The sequence below is a fragment of the Gopherus flavomarginatus genome, chromosome 13 (genome assembly GCF_025201925.1).
Source record: "Gopherus flavomarginatus isolate rGopFla2 chromosome 13, rGopFla2.mat.asm, whole genome shotgun sequence".
Classification (NCBI taxonomy): Eukaryota; Metazoa; Chordata; order Testudines; family Testudinidae; genus Gopherus; species Gopherus flavomarginatus.
The window spans coordinates 4,961,047-4,974,891 of NC_066629.1; the positions used below are offsets into that span (position 1 = coordinate 4,961,047).

The 13,845-nt window shown below is 44.3% G+C and overlaps 1 long non-coding RNA gene across 1 annotated transcript; it reads left to right on the forward strand.

The window, feature by feature from the left end:
* The first annotated feature begins 7,029 nt into the window (after positions 1 to 7,029).
* On the forward strand, positions 7,030 to 9,797 carry LOC127033699 (uncharacterized). The gene is made up of 3 exons (XR_007769189.1): positions 7,030 to 7,183; positions 8,811 to 8,854; positions 9,485 to 9,797. It is a non-coding gene; the product is annotated as an uncharacterized LOC127033699 (long non-coding RNA).
* The last annotated feature ends 4,048 nt before the right edge of the window (positions 9,798 to 13,845 follow it).

The window sequence follows — 13,845 nt, forward strand, 5'->3', positions numbered from 1 at the left end:
AGGCTGGGTCCCCCACTGGTGTGAATGTCCCAGCTCTACTATCAGAGAGGTAGCTGTGTTATTGTCAAGAGCTATGGCACTGGTAACTTTAGTGCAAGTCTCATGATCCTTGGTGGCGTTTTTTGTAAAGCCCGAGCAGCTGGGAAGCTAAGAATGATTTCAAACACGTGTCTAGATGTGCCCTCCCCTGGTTGAGAGGAAAGGTTGAAAACATGGACTGTGTAAGCCTATATGCTCTGTAACCATCAGGCAAAAAGAAACCAACTCGTAAGATTTCATGGGGTTTTGGGGCCTGACTTTTAGGTTGATTTGTGTTTGACACTTGGGGCTGGCCTCACCTTCTGGCCAGCTGGGCTCTTGCCCCTCCAACAGCTCTGTGCACTCCTGCAACAGTCACTCTTGGAAGATGCTGTTCTAGTTGGGCAGCCAGAAATCTAATGGAACTTCCCTAGACACACTCCTGCAGTACCCAAAGCTGTAATGAGCCTGCTCCTGCTCATGTTACACCTGTACAGCCTGACTAAGGGCTGCAGATTGCATGGGTATAACCGAGGTCAGAACTGGGCCAGTACATGGGTCTGCAGGGCATAAATGGAGCCACCAAGAGAGCTACTTGGAGACTCCTGTCTGAGTTTGCAGAGGTAGGAAAGAACTGATGTGCCCCGGTCTCTCAGATAATGTGGACACTGTCACAGGACAGCTGGCCCCATAGGTCTTGGTCCCATCTGTGACCTGTTTTTCCCCAAATGGGGAAAATGAAGATCACGTGACAGAATTATGTGCCCCAGCCCCCAGTCAGGTCTCTGTGATAGGTAAGGAAAAGTCCTGGGGAAGCTGCAGAGAAGAAGGCGGCTCCAGCTGGGTAGGACTGGGAGTGGCCTGCCAAGGCAGGTAAGGCTCCAGGCAGGCAGGCCTCTGAGTGGAAAGAATGAAGATACAAATCTTAAAATATATACACTCTTGATTGGGACTTGGAGGACTCTGTTTTGGAGCCGTTTGTGCTAAGTCAGTCTTAGTAAGGGCATAACAGGCTGTGAGAGCCTCTGTGAAACCACTGAGGAGCCCTGAGGACAGGGAAATGGAAGCTGGCCATGCCAGAAGCAGGTGCTTTAGAGGCAGCAATCCTGTTAGAAATACACTTCTCTGTTCCTGTTAACTTCTCCCCATGTGCGTGAGGGAGGAAACCTGTCATGGTACAATCCCCACTCTGAACCTTAGCGTCCAAAAGATGGGGTACCAGCATGAATTCCTCTAAGCTCAATCCCAGCTTAGAACCTGTAGCGCTGCCACCAACCAGGAATTCCAGTGCCTGGTACACTCTGGTCCCCCCCAAACCTTGCCTGGGGACCCCCAAGACCCAGACCCTCTGGATCTCAACACAAGGAGAGTAAACCCTTTCCCCCACCGTTGCCTCTCCCAGGCTTCCCCTCCCTGGGTTACCCTGGAAGATCAGTGTGTGATTCAAACTCCTTGAATCACAAAACAGAGAGGACAATTCACCTTCCTCCCTCCTTCTCTTTCCCCCTCCCAGACTCTTCCTGAGAGAGAAAGTAATCCTGACACAGAGGGAAATTAGCCTCTCTCTCCCCCTTCCCTCCTTTCTCCCCACCAATTCCCTGGTGAATCCAGACCCTGTCCCCTGGGGTCTCACACCAGAATAAAAAAGCAATCAGGTTCTTAAACAAGAAACTTTTAATTAAAGAGAGAAAAACAGTAAAAATGATCTTGTAAATTTAAGATTGAATAGGTACAGGGTTTTTCAGCTATAGACACTGGGAACACCCTCCCAGCCTAAGTATATAAGTACAAATTAAAATCTTTTCAGCAAAATACCAATTTGAACTCCTTCCAGCCAAATACACATTTAACTCCTTCCAGCCAAATGCACATTTGCAAATAAAGAAAACAAACATAAGCCTAACTCGCTTTATCTATCTAGTACTCACTACTTTGAACTTATAAGAGCCTGTATCAGGGAGATTGGAGAGAAACCTGGTTGCACATCTGGTCACTCTGAGCCCCCAGAGTGAACAACAACCAAACACTAACAGCACAGCACAAAAACTTCCCTCCCTCAAGATTTGAAAGTATCCTGTCTCCTGATTGGTCCTCTGGTCAGGTGACAGCCAGGCTTACTGAACTTGTTAACCCTTTATAGTCAAAGAGATATAAAGTACTTCTGTGCTATTAACTTTTCTTATCTGTTTATGACACGCCCCCCAAATCGCTGACAGTGTGGAACCACACTGGCAGTGATTTCTCCCTAGAACTTTAAAATAGATCAATAAACACATGCATCCTTACATATGCCACTAATTATGTAAAACTACAAGATTCTTCACATTGCAAGGACAATTTTTAACCAGTTGATGTTAGGGAACTTTTACAGGAGAGTGCATCAACTTCTTGATCTGTTGCTGCTGCAGACGTTTCCGGGTTGTGGAGAGGTTCACCTCTTCCACGCCACCGTCGCTTTTCCCTTCATTGTAGACACCGTCAGGCCACTCAGCATCATCTCCTCCCTGGGCTGTAAACTGACAAACCTGGAAGTCTCTGTAATAAAAGGGCTTGAGAGAATTAATGTGGTACACTCTGGGCTTTAGGGAGGAATTGGGAAATGCTATGAGGTAGTTAACAGCTCCCAGGCGCTCTTGGACCTTGAATGGCCCTTCCCATGATGCTTCCGTTTTATGGGCCTGTTGCGCCTTTAAGACCATAACCTGGTCTCCTACATTGAAGGAACGCTCTCTCGTATGTCTATCATACCAGGCCTTTTGCTCTTTTTGAGCATCTTTTAGGTTTTCTTTAGCGAGGGCTAAAGAGTGTCGGAGGATGTTTTGTAGGTTGCTTACAAAGTCCAAAATGTTAGTTCCTGGAGAGGGTGTAAACCCCTCCCATTGCTGCTTCACCAACTGTAATGGCTCCTTAACCTCGTGGCCATACACAAGTTCAAATGGTGAGAACCCTTAACTAGGATGTGGTACAGCCCTGTAAGCAAACAGCAACTGCTGCAACACTAGGTCCCGGTCATTGGAGTGTTCATTCACGAATTTACGGATCATGGCCCCCAAAGTTCCATTAAACCTTTCCACCAGGCCATTGGTTTGATGGTGGTATGGTGTGGCAACCAAGTGATTCACCCCATGAGTTTCCCACAGTTCTTTCATGGTCCCTGCCAGGAAATTTGTCCCTGAATTTGTAAGGATATCAGAGGGCCAACCTACTCTGGCAAAAATGTCTATTAGAGCCTGGCACACAGTTTTAGCCCTAATGTTGCCTAGAGCTACTGCTTCCGGCCATCGGGTAGCAAAGTCCATGAAAGTTAATATGTACTGCTTTCCTCTGGGGGTCTTTTTAGGGAAAGGACCCACAATATCCACAGCTACTTCCTGAAATGGGACCTCTATTATGGGGAGTGGCTGGAGAGGGGCCTTGACCTGGTCTTGGGGTTTTCCCACTCTTTGGCATACCTCACAAGACCGGACATACTTGGCAACATCCTTGCCCATCCCCTCCCAGTGGAAGGACTTCCCCAACCTGTCTTTGGTACTGTTCACCCCAGCATGGCCACTGGGATGATCATGGGCTAAGCTTAAGAGCTTCCCCCGGTACTTAGTTGGAACCAGCAACTGTTTTTGTGGATGCCAGTCTTCCCGGTGTCCACCAGAAAGAGTCTCCCTATATAAAAGTCCTTGTTCTATAACAAACCGAGATCTATTAGAAGAACTGAGAGGCGGTGAGGTGCTCCATGCCGCCGCCCAAGCTTTCTGAAGGCTGTCATCTGCTTCCTGCTCAGTCTGGAACTGTTTCCTGGAGGCTGGAGACACCAGTTCCTCCTCAGACTGTGGACTTCGGCTTGGTCCTTCGAGAAGCGATGTAGGTGATGAGGTTGTTTTCGTGGCTGGTGAACCGCTCTCCGCTGGTGCACCAGGTGGTATTTCAGGCTCTGGCTGAGCCTCTTGGGTCTGGTTGTTTGCTGCTTCTGCCAGTTCAGGCTCGCTGGCGCCCTCTGGCGTTGGGGTTGAAGATGTTTTTGCAAGCGCTGGCATCAGTACTGGCAATAGTTCTGGTGCTGGTTGCGTTTCCAGGTCTGGGTCTGGGACTGGAAGTACTGTGGCTGTTGCAGTCGTTGGCAGGGAATCCGGGTCCACTACCTTTGTCTGGGTCTCTGCCAACACAGACGGGGCCTCTGTGGACGGTTCAGGAACAGGGATGGATCTGGATGCTTGCTGGGCTTGGCCGCATGTAATCATTCCCACCGTCTTGGCCCACTTTACCTGGTTGGCCAAGTCTTCCCCCAGTAGCATGGGGATGTGATAATTGTCGTAGACTGCAAATTCCACATTCCTGACCAGCCTTTGTATTGGACAGGTAGTTTAGCTGTAGGCAAGTTTACCGCTTGTGACATGAAGGGGAAAATTGTCACTTGAGCCTTTGAGTTGATGAATTTGGGGTCCACCAAGGACTGGTGGATAGCTGACACTTGTGCCCCCGTGTCTCTTCACGCGATAACATTCTTTCCGCCCACTCCCAAAATTTACCTTCGCTCTGAGGGTATTTGAGAGGCATCTGGGCCTGGGAATCTTTGGAGTGATGGAGATATAATGAACTGCACTCGGTTGGGGTTCTTGGGGCAGTTGGCCTTTATATGTCCCAGTTCATTACACTTGAAGCATCGCCCAGCTGACTGATCACTGGGCCGAGGTGGGTTACTGCAGATTGGTGAGGTGAGAGAATAGGGCGTCAGCGGCTTTCCTTGGGTTGTAAGTGGGTTCCTGGGTTGCCCTCTGTGATAGGGTTTGTTGTCGGTGTGCCCCCTGGGGTAGTCGCTTCCCTTGACAGTAGCTTTTTTCTTTTCTGCCACTTCCATCCATTTGGCTCCAATCTCCCCCGCCTCAGTTACCGTTTTGGGTTTCCCATCTAGGATGTACCTTTCTATTTCTTCAGGAACACCATCTAAGAACTGCTCCATTTGTATTAGGAGGTGCAGCTCGTTCAGATTGTTAACCTTTGTTCCTGATATCCAGGCTTCATAATTCTTTGCAATGTGGTAGGCGTGTCGGGGGAGTGACACATCTGGTTTCCATTTTAGGGCTCTGAACCGCCGACGGGCATGTTCAGGTGTTATCCCCATTCTGTATCTGGCCTTGGTTTGAAAAAGTTTATAATCGTTCATTTTCTCCTTAGGCATTTCAGCCGCCACCTCTGCTAAGGGTCCAATGAGCTGTGGCCTCATTTCTATCATGTACTGGTCTTCAGGGATGTTGTACCCAAGGCAGGCTCTTTCAAAATTCTCTAAGAAGGCTTCAGTGTCATCACCTGCCTTGTAGGTGGGAAATCTCTTGGAATATGGAACTATAACTGGCGAAGGGTTGTTAGGGTTGGCTGGAGCATGCTGCCTAGCCTGCGCTAATTCCAGGGCCTGCTGGTGGGCCTCCCTCTGGAGTTCCAACTCTTTCTCTCTTATCTCCAGCTCTCTCCTATGGGTGGCCTCTCTTTCTCTTTCTCTCAGCTCCATCTCTTGTAGTTTTTTTTCCATGTCTCGCCTGTGGTCTGCATCTTTGATTTGTTCTTCTGCCTCTAGTCTTGCTCGTTCCTGTTTCAGGGCATTCTTGGTAGTCATGGTTTCTGTTTTCTTGTATTGGGGCTCCCTCTGCTGTTTACTGCCTGAAATGCTGCTTCTCCGTTGCCTCAGGGTTGCTTAGCAACAGAGTCGTTTTTAAACTCCTTCCACCTAGCTATTCTCGACAGAGTTAGAAAGAAAAAAAACCATTCATTTGCAAATGTGTTTTGCTGGTATATGGTGACTCACAACTGGAGACCCTTTGTTTAAAAAAAGATCCTTGTTAAACCCTAGTGCCTCTGCCTTCAAAGTACTCAGAAGGGAGAGACCAAAAAAACATGCAGACCTTTGCTTTTAACACAATCTCCTCTAGCCTGCTTTACACACAGCTAGCAGGGGAAGAGAAAGAAAAAATCCTACCGACTTTTGCTTTTAAACCCAAACCTCTCAGTCTGCCTGCAGATAGCTAGCAGGGAGAGAAATAAAAACCTCACTGGCTTTTGGAGTCTATATTATCCCGCACGCTGCCTAACATGTCATGGTACAATCCCCACTCTGAAGCTTAGCGTCCAAAAGATGGGGTACCAGCATGAATTCCTCTAAGCTCAGTCCCAGCTTAGAACCTGTAGCGCTGCCACCAACCAGGAATTCCAGTGCCTGGTACACTCTGGTCCCCCCAAAACCTTGCCTGGGGACCCCCAAGACCTAGACCCTCTGGATCTCAACACAAGGAAAGTAAACCCTTTCCCCCACCGTTGCCTCTTCCAGGCTTCCCCTCCCTGGGTTACCCTGGAAGATCAGTGTGTGATTCAAACTCCTTGAATCACAAAACAGAGAGGAAAATGCATCTTCCCCCCTGCTTCTCTTTCCCCCTCCCAGACTCTTCCTGAGAGAGAAAGTAATCCTGACACAGAGAGAAATTAGCCTCTCTCTCCCCCTTCCCTCCTTTCTCCCCACCAATTCCCTGGTGAATCCAGACCCCGTCCCCTGAGGTCTCACACCAGAATACAAAAACAATCAGGTTCTTAAACAAGAAAAACTTTTATTTAAAGAGCAAAAAACAGTAAAAATTATCTTTGTAAATTTAAAATGGAATAGGTACGGGGTCTTTCAGCTATAGACACTGGGAACACCCTCCCAGCCTAAGTATACAAGTACAAATTAAAATCTTTTCAGCAAAATACCAATTTGACCTCCTCCCAGCCAAATACACATTTGCAAATAAAGAAAAGAAACATAAGCCTAACTTGCCTTACCTACCTAGTACTCACTATTCTGAACCTATAAGAGCCTGTATTGGAGAGATTGGAGAGAAACCTGGTTGCACGTCTGGTCACTCTCAGAACCCAGAGAGAACAACAACCAAAATCTAACAGCACGCACAAAAACTTCCCTCCCTCAAGATTTGAAAGTATCCTGTTCCCTGATTGGTCCTATGGTCAGGTGACAGGCTCACTGATCTTGTTAACCCTTTACAGGCAAAAGAGATATAAAGTACTTCTGTTCTATTAACTCTTAACTATCTGTTTATGACAGCTTCTAACCAGAGTTGGTCATTTACCTGTAGGAATCTAGCGGTGCCAGTTATTACAACTTCACCAGAAGTATTTACCATGCAAGGTATTTTTGTTTTCAAATCTCTTCATATAAAAGTCTGGCCTCATAGCAAAGGGCTTTGTGCACAGAATCAATACAGACTTCCCATGTAATCCAACCAAAGATGCAAGATATTTATTCTATTGTATTCAGGTTCTTATGCTGTGGCCATCACCATAGTATCTGTGTAACCTGGCTGTGAGACTGGGAGCTAGAGTAACAACTGCAGCCCACTATGCAACACCCCGGTGGGATTTGTGACCAGTGGATCTGCATACCCCAGCCACTTCCCCGGACTACTAACAAATCATTTCAATTGAAGATAGGTGCTTAAATACTTCTGTGGAGCTGAGTCATGTGACTTGCCCAAGACCATAAAAAGAGAGTCCTTTTTGAGAACTTCATCTCTCCTAAGCAGAGAACACCTCTGTAGCCAGTAGTTAGGACAAATTCTAAAAATTCCTGACCCATCCACTCGCACAGAAGGCCCTGAAGGTGATGGAGTGGAGAAGAACATAAGAAGCCCACACAAGGGGTTTGTATTCCTTCAGTGACACACACAACAAGGATGTTGATAAACTGGAGAGGGTTCAAAGAAGATCCACAAGACTGATTAGATTAGAAAACATGCCTTATAGCGATAGGCTCAAGGACAGTAAGTAGTGAACGGCAAACCGTGGCCACTAAGAGCTGCAGGGGGCTGTGCCTGCGGACAGTCAACATCTGGAAAATGTCTCACAGCCCGCAATCAGCTTATGCTGATGGGCTGAAGGTTGCCTACCACTACTCAAGGAGCTCAATCTGTTTAGCGTAACAAAGGCTAAGAGGTAACTTGATCACAGTCTATAAATATCTACATGCGGAACAAATATTTGATAATGGGATCTTCAGTCCAGCAGAGAAAGATAAAACATGATCCAGTGGCTGGAAGTTGAAGCTAGACAAATTTGGACTGGAAATAAGGCATACATTTTCAACAGGGGTAATTAACCTTTGGAACAATTTACTATGGGTCATGGATACTCCATCACTAGCATTTAAATCAAGATTGGGTGTTTTTTCTAAAGATATGCTCTAGGATATTTTGGTGGGAAGTTCTATGGCCTGTGTTATACTGGAGGTCAGACTAGATGATCCCTTCTGGCCCACGAATCTGTGACTTTATTAACAGTTTCAAGGGTCCTTCAAGGGTCCTTTGGAGAGTGTGGGGAGCAAATCCAATGAATATGATTATTTATTTGGATCCATTTGATAACACATCCCAACCAACTAGGCAAGAGCTGTTAGGGGCAAAGGATTATTGCAGCCCTAAGGATATTAGATTCATAGACAGAATTGCTGTCCTTGACTTCAAGGCTGCTCATGTAGATACGTACTTCAAGACAGAATTTACCCTTTGGATTTTTCTACATTTGAAAGTTATTCCAATTAAGGCAGGATTTGAATTTAACACACAATAGCTATTCCCAAATAACAGAGTATAGATAAGCTCTGAAGCAGCAGTAGCAATAGAGGACTAGAAGTCTCCTATCCCAATTAAATATATAATCCATGATTATCTTTGCAAATCACTTGATTTACACGCATTACCTTTTATTGCAAAACTGCCTTGCTATTAACTTATTTAAAACTGTCTCTTTTATGTTTACAGGGGATCAGTACATCAGAGTTTTCCAGATTTTACTTTCCTGAGTGGTAAGTTTGTTGGAAAGATTTTCAAATGAGAGGGAGAAATAGACCCAAACATAGCTATATATATTAGCTACAAAGCTTCCTTAGCCTTCATGCAGAAACATTTAGGTAAGTAGCAGTATTAAAAAGTAGTTTTGTTGAAAAGGCTCGGGTGACTATTAAGTTCTGTACGAATAAGTGTTAACTCTTTATTATTATGCAGCTCCTCAAACTAACCCACTATTTCCTTTAAGCCAAAAATCAAAATGTGAATTATCTCAGTATTTGCTGACCTGCCTCTTGCTGAAAATGTGTGAATACTTCGATAGTTGACTTTTTTTTCCTGGGTTTGTAACATGACTGTAAAAAGTTTCTCCCACCTGCAAGATTGGGTTAAAGTGCCTCAAGTTAGGAACATTTAATTTTTTTTCATTTTGTTCATTTCTAATTTGAGATATGTAAATCATTTAAGGTTTCCCCACTTCCTACTTTATTTTGTTCCAACATCTTCCAAACCAGTTTGATTTAAAAGATGAAATTGGAAAGGATTTAGCTCATTATCTGGCAGTTTAATTTTAATTAATCATTTTTGCATTTGTCTCCTTCCGACAGTAGTTGTTTTGGTCACATTTGTTTTGCTTCTACATTCTACAGGTCTGAAGAAAGATTTTGATCAGTGGGACGCTCTTGTAGATGGCGAAGGACATAATGTCATTCCTGGAACCAACACTGATCTACCCTCAACTCAGCCTGAATCACTAGAATGAAGAAACTGATAATACTGTGCCTTAGTAGTACTGCTGGTCATCTACTTCCCACAGCTCCAGCATTTTTCTTTCTCTTGGCAGTCTCGTTGCACATTGATAAAAGTGTTGCAGGGGGTTAAATTCATACCAGCCTATAAACTTATTCTTTAAAATACTGTAATAAACTTTTGCTTTCTACCCATTAAATATTAAATCAGCTATTGGATGGATGTCTGGCTCTAAATTAGGAAAGAAGCAGTGCTACCTAGTGTTTACATCAGGCAACTTTTGTTCTGGCAAGAGTTTGGGCAAAATGTTTAACCTCTCTGCTCTTCAGCATTTCCATCTTTAACATGGAGGCAATGCCTAACCAGCATATCAAATGCTCTGAGCTCTCCAGCTGTAGAGTGCTACATAAATACTGAAAAAAAAAATTAGTAGGCCTACGTTAACTTGACTTCAAGAATATCAAACGGGAAGCCCAGATTCAGTTTCTTAAGATTCTGATCCCAAATGGAGATACGTTGTAAAATCCATTTCCACCGGCCACCAGCACCACTGGATGCCTCCTGAGAGCAATTGTTCTTGGGAGAGTTCCTGTAAGATTTTTGGAAGTTTGGCTCTTCTTGTGAAGTTTCAGTTCCATCTGAACTGCAAACTGAAGGAAGGCTTTTTCTAGTTTTGGATTTGACCCAGAACCAAAATTGCCAGGACAGATTGGGATCTAGGGACATGAATCACAGTCCTGCCTCCCAAAATTCAAACCAGTTTGGATTGTAGGTGCCACATATGGTATGTTTAGTAATTATATACTTTAATAACTGATTCTGTTTTTTAGAAGCCACACTGCACATGCTTAAGCATCCTGCCATGATCTAGGAAACCAAAACTGCACACAAATTAGCTGAAATGTTTTCCCTCAATGAGGGACAATGGAAGACTAGTAGAATTTCTTGTCAAGATTACAAAGCACATGGAGCACTTGGGTTGGATTTTCCAAAGCAGCTTAGTGACACGAGCACAAGTCCTCTAAAAGTCAATGGGACTTGTGCACCTTCTCCATCCAGCTTTTGCCTCCTTTGTAAACATCATTTGGGGATGAGGCTGATCCTGGAGAGAAAACTCAACTCTCGAGGCAGCATACTCTTCATTTTTAAGAGTAATTCTTTTGTGCTTATATACATTTTCCTGCTTTGTAAAAATGCCATCTCACCATATTGTGACGTGCACTATTACTATTAGGGATGCTTTTTTACATGTTATAAGAAAAATGTAGCCTAGTTTCAGGACAAGTTGCAGTTTTCTGATATTGTGCACGCCACTCCAATACAAATCTGTTTTCAACCATAAACAAGCTCTTGAATTGGAATTTGCTGTACAAAGGAAAATAGAAAAGTTTATTTTTAAGCTACTTTATCTCCAACTTAAAAGTGTGCTTCCTTCCCTTCAAGGGATTATTCTGTGTCTGTTAGACCTCAGGAGCTCTCCTTTTTAATTCCCCCCAAATAAACATCTCCCCCCTCACAGAATCACTATTCTGGCAAAGGACAACTGAACTCCTTTCATAGAGCCAGTAGCAGTCAGAGGAAGAGAGCTTTAAGACCATGTCTGTTGCACAGATAGAGTACTGTTCCCCCTCAGTAGAGAATCTGTGGAGTGACCTAGGGTAGGCCATTAGCCCTGCTGCTGTGATAAAATTTCATTTTTGAGACTGCCAAGCAGTCATTATTTTTGTTATGTACACGAGTTCCCCAGCTACATTACCACCTACTAGAGATGGTCTATTCCCAGTTCTGCCCATGGCATTGTCACCTTCCCCTTGCTCCCACCCTGCTATTTGGCACAAGTAATTGGCCCACATACTTCCTGGTTGATACATTTAGAATGCTATGTCATAAACAGATAGCTAAGGGTTAACGTCTCTTTCACCTGGAAATAAGTATCTGAAGCACCTGACCAGAGGACCAATCAGGAAACAGGATTTTTTCAACTCTGGGTGGAGGGAAGTTTGTGTGTTAGTCTTTTGTTCTGGTTCTTCTGCCTCTATGCTCTCTCAGCTATGAGGGGATTTCTATTTCCTGCTTTCTAATCTTCTGTTTCCAAGTTGTGAGTACAAAAATGGTTTGTTGTTTTGTATTTACATGTCTATAGTTGCTGGAGTGCTTTGAATTGTATTCTTGTTGAATAAGGCTGTTTATTCATATTTCTTTTAAGCAATTGACCCTGTATTTGTCACCTTGATACAGAGAGACCATTTTTATGTATTTTTCTTTCTTTTTATATAAAGCTTTCTTTTTAAGACCTGTTGGGAGTTTTTCTTTAGTGGGGAACTCCAGGAAATTGAGTCTGCAGCTCACCAGGGAATTGGTGGGAGGAAGAAGTCAGGGGGAAATCTGTGTGTGTTAGATTTACTAGCCTGACTTTGCATTCCCTCTGGGTGAAGAGGGAAGTGCTTGTGTTTCCAGGCTGGAAACGAGGGAGGGTGAAATCCCTCGGCTTAGATTCACGGAGGTTGCTTCTGTGTATCTCTCCAGGAACACCTGGAGGGGGGGAAGGGAAAAGGTTTATTTCCCTTTGTTGTGAGACTCAAGGGATTTGGGTCTTGGGGTCCCCAGGGAAGGTTTTTTTGTGGGGACCAGAGTGCCCCAAAACACTCTAATTTTTTGGGTGGTGGCAGCTTTACCAGGTCCAAGCTGGTAACTAAGCTTGGAGGTTTTCATGCTAACCCCCATATTTTGGACGCTAAGGTCCAAATCTGGGACTAGAGTTATGATAGCTATAGCTATAATACCATCTGTCCTTTCCCTTCTATCTTCTCTAGAAGGCATCATCTGACAGATTTGTTTTCATAGCTGTGGCAAGAAGTAGCTATAGTACTCGTAGGCTATGTCCACACTACAGACCTTACAGCAGCACTGCTGTACCGCTACAGCTGTGTTGCTGTAAGGTCTCCCATGAAGCTGCTCTTTGCTAGTAGGAGAGTGTGATGGGTTCGGTCACAGAGACTCCCTTGGAACTGTCAACTGATGTGCTGAAACTGCCTTTGAGCCAGTTTTCCCTGATGGCTTGGGACTCCAGAACCCTGTCTTGTTGAGTCAGACACACTACCCTGCTGCAACACACCTCAAAGCTGCAGACTTAACTGAAAACAGCTCAGCAGGTACTCTTGTCTCCAGCATGCAGACACCCAGCTCCCAATGGGATCCAAACCCCAAATAAATCTGTTTTACTCTGTCTAAAGCTTATACAGGGTAAATGCATAAATTGTCCACTCTCTATACCACTGATAGATATGCACAGCTGTTTGCTCCCTGCAAAGTATTAATCACTGATGCTGGGTTAATTAATAAACAAAAGTGATTTTATTAAGTATAATACATTTGGAAACTGAATACAGGTAAATCTCACCCTTAAAGATGTTCCAATAAGATTCTCTAATAGACTAGACTCCTTCCTAGTCTGGGCACAATCCTTTCCCCAGGCACAGTTCTTGTTAGTTTCTGCTCAGGTGGCAACTAGGGGATTTCTCATGACTGGCAGCTTACCTTGTTCTCCACCACTCTCTTTTATAGCATTGGCCCAAGGCGGGAATCCTTTGTCTTTCTGGGTTCCCACCCCTCCTCCTAAATGGAAAAGCACCAGGTTTAAAATGGATACCAGTATCATGTGACTGTCAATGGGATTTGTGTTCCTAAATCACAATTCCATGGAAAAATCCAACAGCTTTGTGGAGAATCTACCTTACCTGATTATGGCACAAAACATGTTTTCATCTTAATCTTACCAAACTTGTGAGAATTCTGACAAATTACTCATAGCATGGCAGCATGCCTTTGCCTTTAGGAGAAAATGGTAATATCTAATGAAACTTGCTCTGTTCCATAGCAATTTCCACACATGCAACAGAAAAAGTTTATTTCACTCACTGTGCTTACAATTCTATTTGAAGGTTTTGTTCCTACTTGTAAAGTGAGAACAAGCAAGTCAGTACTTTTGCATACACATTTGCAGTGTTTGGAAACATTTAGAACAGTGCCAGATGTTGGAACTGGATAATGGGGGATGGATCACTCAAATTGTCCTGTTCTGTTCACTCCCTCTGCAGCATCTGGCACCGGCCACTGTTGGAAGAGGATACTGAGCTAGATATACTGAAGGAATTCTGCGCCAAAAAGTTAAAAATTCTGTGCACAATATTTTAAAATTCTGCATATTTTATTTGTGAACAAACATACATGGAGGCTCCAGCATGGCAGTGCAGAGCACAGT